General features: G+C 46.0%; 1 pseudogene; it reads left to right on the top strand.

Moving 5' to 3' along the window:
• The first annotated feature begins 2,314 nt into the window (after positions 1-2,314).
• The window catches only part of LOC102498215 (60S ribosomal protein L15-like), a 29,146-nt pseudogene continuing 14,728 nt past the window's right edge, over positions 2,315-16,732 (top strand).

Raw genomic sequence — 16,732 nt, 5'->3', positions numbered from 1 at the left:
GAAAGAAAGAGAAAGAAAGTTCAAATAAAGTAATTCTTTTTTAAAAAACTGTTTTTTTGTATGCATACAGAGGGTGTATGTGTGCATGAGAGAGTGAGGGTAACTCTCAGTGGGCAGGTCACACACGGTACATTTTCCTCCAATTGCCCACAGGATCCTGGGCACAAACCTACGTGTCCAGCATGCAAATTTTTGTCTTTATGAGTTGTCTCTTTTCTGAGTTTCTTTGGGCCCTTGATTCCCAGTGTCTGCTGAGCTTTTTCATCTGGGTATCCCACCATTATCTTAAACTTAGCCTCACACTAAACCCATTATCTTTGAAAATCTGAATCCCATGAGAGGATGATAAAGCAAAGAACGCAAAATGTTACCGTCTGGTGAGTCTGGTAAGGGAGAGAGAGAAGTGTTTCTCTCTATAATTCTTGCAACTTTTCTGTAAGCGTGGAATAATTTCAAAATAAAAAAAATATGTTGAAAAAGAAAAGAAGGCCTGGCCATGGTGGTAGGCAGTAAGGCTCACACGGTCTGTACCGTCTCATACAGTGGTTTCTAGCTGCTTGGGGTACTTGAAATGTAGCTAATAAACTGAAAAACTGAATAACTGAATTTTCTTTTTCTTTTCTTTTCTTTTTTTTTTTTTTCCTTTGGCTAAAGGGTACATGCACTTGCCGGAGAAAGCACGTCCCATGGGGCCCAGTCACAGTATAATCCCTTCTCCATTTCTCCCTCCTTTCAGGATCATGGGCATGCACACATGTGCACCTGGCGTGTATCTCAAGGCACTGGATCCAGGACTCAAACTATGTGGTGGCAAAATGGGATCTGGCTGCCTTAACCACCAGTCTACAAAGCCAGTCTGAGTTTTTTAATATTAATATACACAGTTACATGTGGCTAGTGGCTATAGTGCCGTTCTAAATTTTCCTATGCCTAAGACAATTTGCAGGTAGGATGGTGGCATTGTGGTAACACAACATTCTGCAAGGCTAACCCACAAGGGAAGGTTCAGGGTTTGCATCCGGAGACCTCCCTGAACACCCTGGGTACACGTGCACATGGCCTAGGCCACTGAGGCTAGGGTTCCTCATGGAACAAACAACCTGTTGAACAAATCTCTCTCTCTCTCTCTCTCTCACAACTCACAGAAAAAGGCAATGAATAAACTTTTTAAAGCCCACTCTGCTCCAACAGGGGTTAAGAGCATTCTTAAGGCTGGGTCCAGGAAAGGAACTTGATGGCTCTGGCTGTTGCCTTGCCCTGGGGGAACTGGGCTGCTGGACTCTCTGGCTTCCCTCTGGGCAGGCTAATTTGGGACTGTGGACCTTGCTTTTAAACATTTATATTTTAAATTCCCTGCAAACTTTCTGTTTCTTGGATAATAGCGCTACAGTGTGTTCACCAGGCCCTTAAAAACTTGCAGCTTATGAAAGAGCCCTGGCTCCTAGCCAAGGGAGTCTCCAGCTGCCGCCTGACCCTGCCTGGAAAGTCAACTTGGAAGGGACGCAAATGTCCTAATCCTCTTCCAAACCACTCTAAGTAGGTTTATCCAGTGACCTGTAAAACCAAATTAGTAAAGGGACACTTTAATTCCAGCTTGTTAGAGAGCTTCTAAAATCGCAGAGAAAGCCAACACAGCAAATTCTGCTCTGGGGGACTGAGGGGCGCATCCCATTCTCGACAGCAAAATGTCCTTGCTTTCTCCTGGCCTCTTCTACTGGCATAATTCAGCTCACTGAAGACCTTTTCCCAGGCTTTCGCAGGATCCCCCATGAGGTCGGAAAGCCGTTCTTGAGAAGAAAAATATGGTGGCCCAGCGAGGTCAGGTGACTTCCCCCAAACTCTGCCAAGTTCAGTCCCAGTCCCGCTGTCCTGCCTCTGACTGGGGGAACACGTGCACTGTTCTTATGACTTACCCCAGGAGCTGGCGTATTGCACAATAGCAGGAAATAGTCCATACGAAACCCTGGCCCACAGAGCGTACATGTTCTGCTTTTTATTCCGCCGCTTTTTTATAAAGTGTATTTTCCTTTCCCATAATGTCATCTGGAAGCAATTCCTCCAACAGCTGGATTTGCTTTCACAATTGGTAAACACGTAAAAGGGAAGGCTGGGGAAGATGCGGCGTCTGGCCAGCGGAGCCTCTCCCCACCCGCTTGGCTCATGTTCTGAGGCTTATCTTGGGTCTCTGCACAAGCCTCATCAAAACTGAGAGTGCCTTCAAACGGGCAGCCCACACTGCATTCCCTCCTTCGGAGGGTCAGCATGTTCTTTGGGGGAGAAATTTTCTGAATACTTTGCAGATAGAATTGATCAGATGCGGGCCAGATTGCCAATCGCCCAGATCCCCATGCTCTGTGTGGGGCCAGCAAAACAGCACGGCCCAAAGGTCCCACCATCAGGGCACAGGCAGAACCTCTGGGGGGCTGCCCAGCCCAACAGAGAGCAGGGGCCTCGTGGTGAGCAGCAGCCCCCACTCCCACCAGCGCTGCTGCCACTAAAGCGAAGAGAGGAGAAGGGGGCCAAGTGAGTGCTAAGTGGGTCATCTAGGAAGACAGCCGCTGGCTGCCCAGACGCACTGCTGGAACAAGTTGTCACGCAGATACACTTGACAGGCTTAGAGCACATCCTGCCATCTCCATCTCCACGCTGCCTCCAGGGTCCATGAAGGCTGCTGTTCCAGGGTTTCTCCAATGGGTTAGCCCTGGTGCAGGAGCCCAGGGCACAGTATAAGCTGGTTTACAGTACCAGGGGATCAAGCTCAGGATCCAGGCGCTCTATCCCCCAGGGAAAAAACGAGCGGGCCAGCTGGTGGTGTGGTGGCTAAGGTGGCTGGATCCCACATGGCCAACTGTGCAGCAGAGCAAGCGCATGTGCTCTGTAGCAAATGTTTAAAAAGAAAGATGCTATTCTGATGTGTCTACATGTGTGCCCAAAATCCCGAGAGGAGAATGGGAAAAAAAGGGATTGCAGTGTGACCACCCTCCCTAGGGAGCACTTTCTCACTTTCCCTCTGTCTATAATGTGCATGCATGTGCCCTCTAGCAAGTTTTTGGAAAGAAAAAAAGAGAAGAAAGAGAGAGAGAGAGAAAGAAAGAAAGAAAGAAAGACAGAAAGAAAGAAAGAAAGAAAGACAGAAAGAAAGAAAGAAAGAAAGACAGAAAGAAAGAAAGAAAGAAAGACAGAAAGAAAGAAAGAAAGAAAGACAGAAAGAAAGAAAGAAAGAAAGAAAGAAATGTTATTGTCTTTTTTTTTTCTTTAAATTGCCAGGGAGCACTTGCACTCATTATAGAGGAACAGAGAGGAAGAAAGCGCCCTCAATGGGGTGCAGTCACATCCTAATCCTTTCTCTTCCATTTCTCCATCCTGTGGGAACTTAGCTCACGTCATGTGCTTTCAGGCTGCTGGGCATGGTTCCAACCGCAGTTAGCCATGTGGGAGCTGACTCTCTGAACCACAAGACTCCTGGCCTCCTTTGGAAATGCTATTCTTTTGATCAAAGGTTCTAGCATGCACAAGCTGGGCTTTCAGAGGGAGCAGAGGAGTCTGCAGTGAGCACTGGCCTGGCTGCACGCAGGCAGTGTGGTGCCTCAAAGGCTTGGGGTGCTGGGGACAGCTTCCTTCCAGGCACCACCATCTTTAGGTAGCCAGGGCCTCATACCCATAACGTAGACTTCTCAGCATTGTGGGCCTTTGTCTGGAGAGTTCTCTGAGTAGAGATGGGCATCTCTCCTAGGGGTAAACCAAAGGAGACTGTCAAGGGACTGATCTCACCAGAAGGTCCTGAGGAATGGAGCCTCCGGCTTCTCCACACGAGTAGAATGTGCTTCACCAGATGGGGCTCATTTGCCTGGGGCGTGGTATGTCTCGTGTGCGCCCTCTCAGCCCCTCTGCCCCATAGCCTACCCCAGGGTCCCTCTTCTCTCTCCCTCCTCCAGCTGGATAGAAGTTTTAACTTTTCTGAGTCTAAGGGACAGAAATGCCATCTGACATTTTTCCATACCTCGTGATCTTCAGCCTAGAGTTTCAAAAACCTGTGAATTTCTGGTTCCATACCAAGATGCATTCCTTCAAACCCTGGCCACTCTGGTCTCCCCGCTAGGAGGGGCCATGGAGTACACCTGGAGAAATGTACTGAGGCCGAGGACATAGGGGCGGGAGGGCAAGAGCAGCTCACTGGCTCCTAATTTAGGCTAAAAAAGTAGAAGAGGAAGGACAACCAAGCGCATGTGTAACTTGTTCAGATCCTGGTTCAAACTAAACCAACTGTAAGAAGGTATTTTGGGATAACCATTTGAATTTGGACTAGTAGAAAATATGAAAGAATTATTAGTCTGATATGTGTGGTAATGTGGTTGTGGTTATACAAAAAAAAAAAATGTTCTTGTCTTTTAAAATATATTGAGGTACTTAATGTCTACGATTTTTTTTAAATACTTCAGAGGGCTTGTCTAGTAACCTAGAGGTTAAAAGAGCCAGATTTTCCTTTCCTTCCGTCTGGCGGCAGCCATCAGGTAAGCCAAGGTGGGCGCGTAGAAGTACATCCAGGAGCTGTGGCGGAAGAAGCAGTCCGAGGTGATGTGCTTTCTCCTGCGGGTCAGCTGCTGGCAGTACCGCCAGCTCGACGCTGCACCGGGCGCCCCGCCCCACCCGGCCGGATAAAGCCCGCAGACTGCGCTACAAGACGAAGCAAGGTTATGTGATATACAGGATTCGTGTGCGGCGTGGAGGCCGCAAACGCCCAGTTCCCAAGAGTGCAACCTATGGCAAGCCTGTCCATCATGGTGTTAACCAGCTCAAGTTTGCTCGCAGCCTCGTCTGTTGCAGAGGAGCGAGCTGGACGCCACTGTGCAGCTCTTCGCGTCCTGAATTCTTACTGGGTGGGTGAAGGTTCCACATACAAATTCTTCGAGGTTATCCTCATTGATCCATTCCATAAAGCTATCAGAAGAAACCCTGACACCCAATGGATTACCAAGCCAGTCCACAAGCACAGGGAGATGCCTGGGCTGACATCTGCAGGCCGCAAGAGCCAAGGCCTTGCAAAGGGCCACAAGTTCCACCAACTATTGGTGGCTCTCGCCCGTGCAGCTTGGAGAAGGCGCAATACTCTCCAGCTCCACCTTACCGCTAATCTAAGAAATGTTTGTAAACTTCATACCTAATAAACAATTTAGGACAGTCAAAAAAAAAAAAAAAAAAGAGCCAGATTTTACATGGTCAACCATGGTTTAACTCCCTGCCTCCATGTCTTGAAAAACATGCCAGGCACATGTGATGTATGACCAACATGTTGACAGGATGGAGAAATGGAGGAAAAGGGATTGTGGCATGACCGAGCCCCATTGGGGGAGGTGCTTTCTCCCTCCTCCTCTCTCTGTCTCTCTCTGGCAAACACATGTACCCTCTGGTAATTTAAAAATAAATAAATATGGGATCAGCAGGTGGCATGGTAGTTAAGGCGCTGGACACTCCCACATGGTCGACCACGGTTCGAGTCCCAGACCTGGTGGCTTGCTTTCTCATTTTCCCTTTGTCTCTTTCTCTCTGTATCTCTCTCCGGTCAAATTAAAATAAATGAATGAATAAATAAAATTAAATTAATAATTCTTTAAAAATAAATAATAAAAATAAATACTTTTAAAAAATGAACCACAGTTTTTTTTTTTTTTTGGTGTTTTTTTTTGGGGGGGGTTTCCTATAGGGCGCATGCACTCGCCAGATAGACAGAGAGAGACAGAGACAGAAAGTGAGAAATCACCCCCAGGGGGGATGGCCACGCTGCAATCCCTTCTCCTCCATTCTCCTCTCAGGATCTTGGGCACGCACGCACACGTGCCCGGCGTGAGTTTAAGCCACCAGATCCAGGACACGAACCGCGGCCAACTACGTGGGAGTCCAGTGACATAGCCATTACGCCAGCTGCTGGTTCCTGAACCACAGTTTTAATGGTTAATCTAGATGATGAGTATGTGGGATTCTTTATACTATTCTCTCTACTTTTATTTATGTTGAATTGTCTATAATAAAGAGTTTAAAATATAGGGATTCTTATCACAAAAACTCATAGAGGAGAACCAAATACACACCTGCTTGATTACTGAATTCTGTATTGAGACTCTTTTTAAGTGTATTTATTTATCTTATCCATGAGCAAGTGAGAGAGACAGACAACACACCCAAGGGGTTCTTGATGCCATGATCCACCCTCAGCTTCAGCCAGCCCTGGATCATGGGCAAGTGTGTTTCTGGTGCACTCAGGGAGGTCTCTGGACTTGAACCAGGAGCCTTCCCATGTGGGAGGGCCTTGAAGAGCCTCTCCTTGGACCATGGCACCACCACCTGACCCCTGTTCTGAAGCTCTGAATCTTCCTGATGCTCAGAACCGAGATCCACTTTTAGCTAAAGTAGGGAAGTGACAAGGATTGACCAGTCAAAAATGATTCCTTTAAGCTTTGACCAGCTTAAAGGTATCATGAATCTCACCCTCAGCCCTCTTCCTGGCAAGGAGGGGGAAGGGAGCTCAGTCCTTTCTTGGTACTGTGCACAGCACCAGACCCTCCGGAGTAGAAAAGACTTCACACAGAGAAGTGCCTGGAGAATGCTGTGGCTGCAAACCTGCCTGCAGACTGCCGTCGCACACTACGAGAAAAGAGCGCTCTCACGGAAACAAAAAAGTAATTTTTTAAGTTTTTTAAGTTTTGCTATAGGGCATGAGTGTTTGCTGGAGAGAGACAGAAAAAGAGAAGGAGAGAGGGAGAGAGAAAGTGGGAATTCACCAACCATCCCACAATCCCTTCTCTTCCATTCTCCATACCACAGTCCCTTCTCCTCTCAGATTTTGGGCATGCTGCACACATGTTGGGTGTGATTTTCAGGCCTCTAGATCTGGCACTCGAACCACAAGGTTGTCCATGTGGGATTCAGCTGCCTCACCACTACCTCACCGGCTGGTCCCACAAAAAGAAATTTTTAAAGTCCTAATTATACTTTATCTGTCAGACTCAATATTTAATGTTTCTATAATACTTTACTTTTTCTTTTGTGTGTGTGTGAGAGAGAAGTTTTTGCCTTAGGGCACATATGCTTGCTGGAGAGAGACAGAGACAGTTGAGAGGGAAAGTAAAATATCACTCACCAGAGGGCATGGCCGCACCTCAACTCTTTCTCCTCCATTCTCCTCCTGGGATTGTGGGCACGCACACACAAGTGCGTGGCATGATTTTCAAGCCATTGGGTCCAGGACTCGAACCATAGTCAGTTATGTCAAAGTCTAACAACATAACTGCTACACCACTGCTGGCTTTTCCTTTTTCCTTTTTAAGTTGATTTCCTGCCATGAGTGAGAAAGAGACAGGCAGCGTCCCCAACAAGTTCTTTGTTTGTTTGGTTGGTTCTTGTTTTTCCTATAGGGCAAGTGCACTCCCTGGAGAGAGACAGAGAGAGGGAGAGAGATAAATCACTCCCTGGGGAGATGGCAGTGCCACAATCCTTTTCTCCTATTCTCCTCTAGTGATTTTGGGCACACACATACACACACCTGGTGTGATCCTCAAGTTACTGGAGCTTAAATGGGAAGTTGACCACGTGGGATACGGTGCTTCAACCTTCACATCTGCTGGCCCCGCCCTCAGCAAGATCTTGATGCAGCAGTCCACCCTAAAGCCTCTGCCAGCCAGATCACAGGCAAGTGCCTACCTGGCATACTCAGGGAGGTTTCCAGACACAACCCTTCAACCTTCCCATGAGAGTTAGACTCATGGAATGTGACTTTTAATGCTGCATCTGCCTCTTTTTTGGTATTTTAAATGGGTTCTTTAAATTTTTTTTCCTAATGTTTTCACCTTTGTCTCCATTCTAAGAAGTTAGTGAGAACCGCACGTCTTACCACATCCACACTTTCATTTTCTGCTCATTTGCTAGTGTCTGATAAGGATACTGACACCGTAGACTAGACTAGGATAGGGGGCACTGCAGAGACCAAGCCGCAGTCCCACGAAGGGATGTCATGCAATGACTCAGATGCTTCGTTGTCAGTGGGTCTGTGGAAGTCCAGGTTCCACCTCCAGAAGGTGATCAGAGAGGTTCAGGGTATGAAGCTGGAAAGTGTGGGTAGGTCAAAAGCCATATATACAACAGGTGAAGATGTTGTGACATCCCAGCTAGAAGGTAAGTGCCTTGTAGGCAGGAATGTCCATTCTGTGCATTGCTGTAGCCCAGCGTCTGAAAAAGGTCTGGTGTGCACTAGACGCTCAACACTTAACACGCACGAACTGCGCGTGCTCTAGGACTCCAGTAGCCATTTGTCCCATTCTACCTTGTGTTGCCATTATTGTATTGAACATTTTATTTCAAGACTGAAAGTTTTCTGAAAGCAGATATGTGTCTCTTATGACACATTTCTCATCCATAATTGGGATCCAATAAACCTATAGTACATTATCATATTTAGCTGATGATTGAGTAACTTAAAGGTAAAGTCCTAAATAGGTCATGAGAAAATATGGCCCATGCAATGGAAATGGGCAATTGCGGGAGCCCTGAAAGGCCTAAAGGACTGTGCAGCTGGGAAGTAAATTTCCTGCCCCAGAAATCTGGCAAAAGAATTCACTCAAGGATTTAAGTCTTAGGGGGGAAAAAAAAGACCCAAGGAAGGAGGCAGAGAAGGGGAGGTCTTTCCAGGGCCTACAGATTAAGGGTATTTAGATACCACTTAAGAAAAGGACCAGATGCCAGCCAGGTTTGCGCTTCAGTTTAAACCATGTTCCCTGTGAAACTTGCTTATGGAAGATCAGAAGCTCTGACGGTCATTATTGAAGAGGATTCAGAGAAATTATTGTCGACTCCCAGTTGAAGACAGAACAAGTCCCCGTCTCTTTTTTTTGGTGTCAGTCTCTATTGAAATGTGCTGTTGTCAAATCAAAAAGGGGACAGATTCAGAATTTTACAACTCTGATGAAAGTGAAATAAAAGGAAATCTGTATCATCTTAATCAAAGCATGTGCCACCTGAGTCAGCTCCCCGCTCGTCCCTTGGCCCTGGTGACTCTTGTGTGCTGGAGGTTAAGGGTTTGTTAAAGAAGATGGGTTTTGATTAAGTGTCGCATTTAGTGTGATGTGACATGCTCTTTATCATTGCAAGGGAAGACTGGGGGCCTGGGAGAGCTTTATAGCTAGTTCTCAATATAAATTAGGAGTCTTGGGGAATGGGTGCTTTGCAGTTGGCCTTGATCTTTCAAGGGCCCAATGACTGTGTGGAGGGGAGAGTGTGTGTACATGAATGTGTGTGTGTGTGTGTGTGTGTGTGTGTGTTGGGAGGGATGGCAGGAAAGTCAGCTTCCAGGTTCCTGTGCTAATGGGCTGGTTACCCCTCTTGGAGTTTGACGTGCAATTGTAACACAAGGCTCCAGTTCGAAATCTGTCCACATTCTTGATGTACCCAGCAAAGGGCTCTGCCTCTGACTCCTTTGGGATTTCAGAGCTGCCACTGAACAATTTGAAGATGGAGTAGCAGGAAGAATCATTCTGGGTGCCTAATGCCATTTCTAACCAGAGTCCGTGGGCAACGCTCCCCACAACTTCACCCAGAGAAAGGAAAATGTGCAGAGCCAAAGTCTCCTCCCTCCAAATCTAAGATGCATGGTATACCTTCAGATTCCAATTCTGGCTTACCCTGGAGCAATGAGAAAACGGGGCACAGATAACCCCCAGACTGGCCCGGAATGCTCATAAGGAAGGAGAGGCAGGGAGTGAGAATAGATGAGGACATCTCAGAAGGGACCAGTCCACCCAATGGGCATTAATCTTCCCAGAGAATCACTTGAATCAAGTCATTTCTGCTATGGTTTGAATGTGTCTCCCCAGAATTTATGTCTTAAAATCTGGCTGTATTGTAAAGTTATTAAGAGGGTGGAAACTTAATCCAGCCATGGGATTAGGAGGTAGGACCTCCAGAAAGTGATTAGGATTAAGGTCATCATGACTGAATCCTGGTGGGTTTATGAGGAGGAGGCATAAGAAAAACACAGACACCCATGTTGGACTTGCCCTGCCTTCCTATGTGATGACCACTGCCATGTTATCTACCAGCAAGAAAACGCCCATTAGATGTGGTCTCTTGACCCTGGACCTCAAAATTGTGAGCTAAATAAGCCTCTATTTTTATAAATCATCAAGTTGAAGGTATTCCATTATTAAGCAACAAAAAAATGGACTAAAGTACCTTGCTTGATCAAAACCTTTCAATAACCCTTCTATTCTTTTCCATTGCCTAAAAAGTACATACTCTCTATCCTGGCATTTAATGCCCACATCATGGGCACTGCAAAATTTCTTCATTCACCGCCTCCCAGACAACTGACTTGTTCTTGAAGCATTTGCTCATGTCACTCCCTTACCTGGAACACCTTCTGTTTCTGTCTCCATGGAAAACCTCCCCATCTGCCAAGGGATGGCTGAAGCTGTTCCTGCTTCACAAAAAAAGTCATAGCCACTGAACTCTCTGCTTATTCTAAAAACACTAAAAACAGCCTACTGAGTGCCCACCTGGAGAAGTTCAGAGGACAAGCACGTAGAGACGCCTGTCTTCAAGGAGCTTGCTCTGTAGCAGGAGGGAGATTCTGCCCCTAAACACTAAGTTCAATGTGTCAGCAGAGGGACTTCGTTAGTAGCTGCCAGCCGCTATGGGAAAAGAACAAAATAAAGCAAGGAGAGGGCATCCTGACAGTTGGGAAAGGGGCTGGTTGTGGGAGGTAATGTGGTGGACTGAGCAGATACCTGGGGGAGGAGGGTTCTAGGCAGAGGGAACACCGAGAGCAAAGGCCCCCAGACTGAGTTGCCTGCCCTGTCCTCTGGAGGATGCAGCACTCTCTCCTTTTTCCTCACTTCCCCAAGAAGGCTCTGCAGGAAGCAGGAGTCAGGAAGAGAGTGTCCACGGACAAGGAAAATGTAAGAAAGTCCTTAAGGTTGAATACCAACTGCAAAGGCCTCTGGAGTTTGTTGTGGTGCTAAGGAGGAGGAGTGAGAAAGGTAACAGGGAAGTGCTTGGGTATTTATTGTGACATTCAAAGGAAATTTTTAAATGACATAAAATGGAGAAATACCAAAGATACGTGTGAAATCGCACACACCCACTTTGCCCATGAAACAGCTCCTCCCTGTCTCCCTTCCTCACCTTTCGCTGACTCACCTGTTCGCCCACAGCCTAGCTCTGCCCTAATCATTGAGACTTCAGCAGAGTTTCCTAGTAAGCCTCATTCTCCCTAGGGGCTATCTAGCCTGATGGTGTGGTCTGTGGTGGAGTCCTAGCCCTTTCCTCCCTACTTGGGTGAGTTTCTCAGCATTCCAGGACTCAGCTCACCCATCTATAAAATAGGTTCATCCTAGCATTGTCCTGTGGCTCATTGGAGATGTCCACACAGGCCACGGGTGTACATCAACAGCCTATGGCAAGTGCTCAGGCCTGTCACCTGGACTTGCGTCTCTTGCCTCTGGTTCCAGCTGCATTCCCCTTTCTCCTGGGCCTGCCCCTCCTCTCCACTGTTCCTACCATGTTTCTGCTCAGCCATAACCAGGGAGGTTTTCCAGAGCTCTGGCTTCTCCCACTGCCCCCTTGCTAGTGACCTCCTTCTAGGCACAGGAGGGGATTCAACCACCCACCATGTGTATTAGAGGCTGCCACCCCTATTTCTCTGTCCCACCCCTCACCAGCGCACTACCCTAAGGTCTCAACCTACTCAGTCCACCTGGATCTCACCAGTCTCATCTCCATTTTCCCTCCTTTTTCCCAACCTCGCACATCATGACCACTCCTTCCCACCAAACCATTACTCATCCTTTTAACTGGCTGCAACGTTAAATAAACATGTCCAGGAAATGGTCCCTCCCCTCCCCCAGGGCGCTGGACCAGGTGGGTATTGACAATTCAAAGAGAAAAACTGTTTGATGAAAGGAAGCTAGGACCTAGGGGAGTAGGTAGTAGAGGGGCCTACCTAGCCAAGGGGTCAGGGATTTCTGGTAAGAGGGCCTGAGGAGCCCAGGCAAGCTGTTAACAGGAATGGACCTGAATATATTTTTCTTCTGGAGCAGCTTGAGGGTGGGATGGGAGGACCCTTAATGAGTTGCTTATTTGCCTCAGGAAAGAAGTAAGGGCTTGGGTTGCAAGACCTCAGGCCCCTGGCACCCTAACCTGCCCCACCTGGAACAGCATTAAATGCCTCCAATCCCACATCAAACATAGTTATATTGCTGTTGCTAAGAAAATTCTTATAACTTTGCTTTTTAAAATTATTTGGCTACAAAAACACTAATTTAATATATATTGGCTATGATTTCTGTCAAGGCCATGAGTAAACAGAAACTTTTAGCTATGAGGAAAGTCTAACCCACAATTTTTTTTTTTTTTTGGAGAGGTTTTCGCTATAGGGCACATGCGCTCGCCAGACAGACAGAGAGAGACAGAGAGACAGAAAGCGAGAAATCACCCCCCAGGGGGGAATGGTCACGCCGCAATCCCTTCTCCTCCATTCTCCTCCTGGGATCTTGGGCACGCACACACATGCGCCCGGCGTGAGTTTTAAGCCACCGGGTCTGGGACACGAACCACGGTCGACTACGTGGGAGTCCAGTGACATAGCCATTACGCTGCTTGTTCCCACCCACAATTGTTTTCAGATGAAATGAAATTTTATGAAATCAAAAGTTAATAATTGGGAACCAGCAGTTAGCGTAATGGCTATGTCGCTGGACTCCCACGTAGTCAACCGCGGTTCGCGTCCCGGACCCGGTGGCTTAAAACTCATGCCGGGCGCATGTGCGTGCGTGCCCAAGATCCCGAGAGGAGAATGGAGGAGAAGGGATTGTGGCGTGGCCATACCCCCTGGGGGGTGATTTCTCGCTTTCTGTCTCTCTGTCTCTCTCTGTCTGTCTGGCGAGCGCACGCGCCCTATAGCAAAAACCTCTCCAAAAAAACCCAAAAAATTAATAATTAAAGGAGCTGACCTAATTTACATTTTGAAGCCATTAAAATAAATAGTTGTTTGTTTTAATTTTGCACATTTTTTCTTGTAGTTTGGCGGTAATACAACCTCCCTCTCCCAATGTCAAGTGTTTAGTAGCATGTTGGCAAGTCCATAGTTCTGGTGATCAGCTTAGTGAACTTACAGGTAATTGAACCATCAGAACCAGGCCTGCATCAGCCCGGGGAAAAGGATAGGTCATGTTAAACAAGGTGCAGGTTGAGAATCCCTTGTTCAAAGGGCCCAGGATCAGGAGTGCTTCAGATGTATGTTTTTCTTTTCTTCTTCTTCTTTTTTTTATTTCATTTTCTTTTATACGTTTCATTTTCTTTTGTACATTCAATTACATTATTATTTGGCTTACAAAATGGGTATTTCAACAGGTGAACATTTCTCCCTAGTACAGTTGATAAAACTATAAATTATCTTCAACAGATAAAACCACATTTCTTTGTCCCATTAATGCTTTGCCTCCCTATTTTTCTTCTAAATGTCCTTCCTCAGACCCTCCTCTTTCACACACACTATATCTGGTATTTACATCTATATACTGTGTTTCTATATTCTTTAGTCAATCAGTTTCAGTCATAGAATGCGGACACTCGGTATATATAAGTGGGGACATACAATGCCTCTTCTTCATAGCCTGGCTTGCTTCACTCAGCAGTAAATCTTCCATATTCATCCACTTCCTGTCAAAAGCTAGGGTTTTGTTGTTTTTTATGGCTGAATAGTATTCCATAGAGTATATGTGCCACAGTTTTTCTACCCATTCATCTGTTTGTGGGCATTTGGGTTGTTTCCATGACTTAGCAATTGTGAATAGTGCAGCAGTAAACATCAATGAGCAAGCGCTTTTCCGATTAAGTATTCTTCTGTCCTTTGGGTAGATACCAAGGAGTGGGATTGCTTATTTTTCTCTTCTTTCTTTGTTCCTTTCTTTGTCCTTCTTTCCAACTATCCTTCATTCCTTCTTTCCTTCCTTCTCCTCCTCTTTCTTTCTTTCTTTTTTTTTTTTTACTGTTTGCATATACATAATGAGCTATCTTGGGGATGGAACCCAAGACTAAACATAAACTTTATGTGGGTTTCATATACTCCTTATACACATAGTCCAAAGGTAATTTTATACAATACTTAAAATAATTTTGGGTATCAAACTCTGTCAGTGTGCTTGCATGGAGAATCTGGGCATGTACAGAAGACCTAAGTTGCAGCCAGAAGGAGGCTGGGAAGTTCTTTTCTCTCTTGATGCTGCTGAGTGAACTGTGTGCTGTGTACCTGTGTTCTGACTGAGACCAGTTGCATAAGGTCAGGTGCAGAATTTTCCATTTGTGGTGTCACATCAGAATTCAGAGAGTTTTGGATTTGGGACATTTCGGATTACAAGTTTTTGGATTAAGGATGTAGGAGCTAGAATCACCAGGACTTAATGAAAGATTGAGTGCTGTGTAGAGTGAAAATTTCATGGTAACTTTGAAAGTCTGGGTGGCTGGTGGGGACTATTCCTTGAAGACGTAATGAAAGAGAAGTAAATCAAGGAGGGGGTGGGGAAGAAGGATAATAAATTTGGTCTGGGGCACATCAACTCCAAGGAACTTGAAAGGCCCTTAAGTGGAGATATCCAGAGGACTTTTGAATGTCTGGTCTGGGGATGAGAAGAGACCTAGGCTGGCCAATAATCATTACGTTACAGTGACTAGCACATAGCATGAACTTATGAAGGGGCCCCAGGGCACTAAAGACTGCTCTTGACACCCCTCAGAGATCTCCACAGATGACAGTGAGCTGTGGGGAGGTGGGGGGCTCTTCAAGGTTGACATGCAGATGTAGTTGGTGGCACCTTCCCATCCTTGGGCAGAAGGTAGAAGGGACAGGAGGTAACTGAAGCCTCAGCAATGGAAGCAAAGATTAGAGTATACAGTCAGAGGCATCATCCTGAGGGAATGCCTACTATTCTGAGAGCGTCCATGGAGGGGAAGCAACCAGAAAAGGAAGAGGAGATCCAGAGAGGGTTGAGTCTGCATGCTTGGCATTGCTGGAAGGAGGAAGGTGAGGAGCTGCCAAGATGGTGCCAAAGATCTAACTGGAAGCTGGAAGTGTATTAGCAGGGATCCTCTGAGGCTGTGGGAGTACATGAAGGCACCTTACTAGAGTGGGGATGAGGGCTAAAATCTCACCAGCACTCCTCTGCCCAAGCCATGCATCACCGTCTAGGCGGCCTCCTGACCAAGTCCCAAATGGTTTGGGGCCCAGGCAAGCTATTAGCATTTTTTAACTCCCAGGACAATGGAGAGCAGGTGGGGAGCAGAAGATGGGTTTTCAAGAAGTTTATCAAAGATATGGCTTTTAAGTTAGTAGGAAGGAAAGAAGAGTGAAACTGCTGTGGTACGGTGGAACTTCTCATTAAGCTGGAAGAGCCAGCAGATAAAGAGAGGATGAGGGGCTGGTAGGTGGCACTGTGGTTAAAGGCACTGGACTCCCACATGGCCGACCGTGGTTCAGGTTCTGGACTTGGTGACTTGCTTTCTCTCTCTCTCTCTCTCTCTCTCTCTCTCTCTGATCAAACTGGAAAGTACTACTACTAATAAAGTTAAATAAAATAATTATTTAGAAAAAAGAGGATGAATGAATCAACCGGGTGCTACAGTTTACCTGGTACCAAGGGGATAACTTTCCAACTGTCTTCTCTATAAAACACAAAAACTATAAAACTCCATCATGAATTCCCTACCTCACTTCAAAACAGTCATGCACAGTGTCAACGTTTTGCTCAACACCGTAGCACATGTGTGATGGTGGTCCCTAAGATCATGTCATATGGCAGGTGTATAGTAGGCTATTTGTGTAAGGATCTCCTATGATGTCCTCACAGCGACATCACCTAGCAATGCATTTCTCAATGTATCCCTATCAGTAAGTGACACCTGACTGGCATTACCATTGGAGGTGACAGTTTTCTGTAGGCCCTGCAACGAAAAGAAGCCAGGGCAATGAGTTTGCTTCTAAATTCTGTGAGCTCCGTTCAGCCAAGGGTCAGGGCACCGAACTACAGACTGTTGAGGACAGGGGGACACAGGAGACCCAGAGGGCAGCACCTCGTGAGATGAAGTGAAAGTCTCCACGATGTCCATGCATGGGGTGAATTCTGAATATTCCCTCCTTTACTGAAGTAATACAGGCTCAGTGAGTAAATTTGGGAAACGCAGGAAAATAAATGAAAGAAAATACTTCACCCGTGGTCTAGTTATCCAAACACAAACATTACTTTTAATCTCCTGGTGATTTTCTCTGTGCAGAGCTATTTTTTTTGTTTGTTTGTTTTAATCTTTTTTTTTTTATTATCATCATAATCTTCTTTATATTACATTGGATTACATATAACTTTACATTGACTTCCATTGCTTTTTCAAAAGGGAATGCCATGCATGTCAGTCAATACAGAGGCATCGATCTCCCCGCTTTATCATTCAAAGTCTTTTCCATGCATTTCCCAATAATTATTATTATTATAATTTTTTAAAACAGTCAATCACTATTTCTCATTTTGCTTGTTAAAAGACTTCACCCATCATGAAATACTTCCCAGACCAGTCCAGTTGAGAATACTATACACGTCATCTTCAACAGATAATAAACCATATCTGTTTCTCACTAACATCCCCTCTATTGTTCACTTGCTATCTTTCTCTATCCTCTTCTCTCTTTTTTTTTTTTTAT

This window comes from Tupaia chinensis, unplaced genomic scaffold, assembly GCF_000334495.1.
Source record: "Tupaia chinensis unplaced genomic scaffold, TupChi_1.0 Scaffold000314_1, whole genome shotgun sequence".
Lineage (NCBI taxonomy): Eukaryota > Metazoa > Chordata > Mammalia > Scandentia > Tupaiidae > Tupaia > Tupaia belangeri.
Note: the sequence above shows the minus strand (reverse complement) of the source record. Positions and strands in the feature narration are given on the sequence as shown.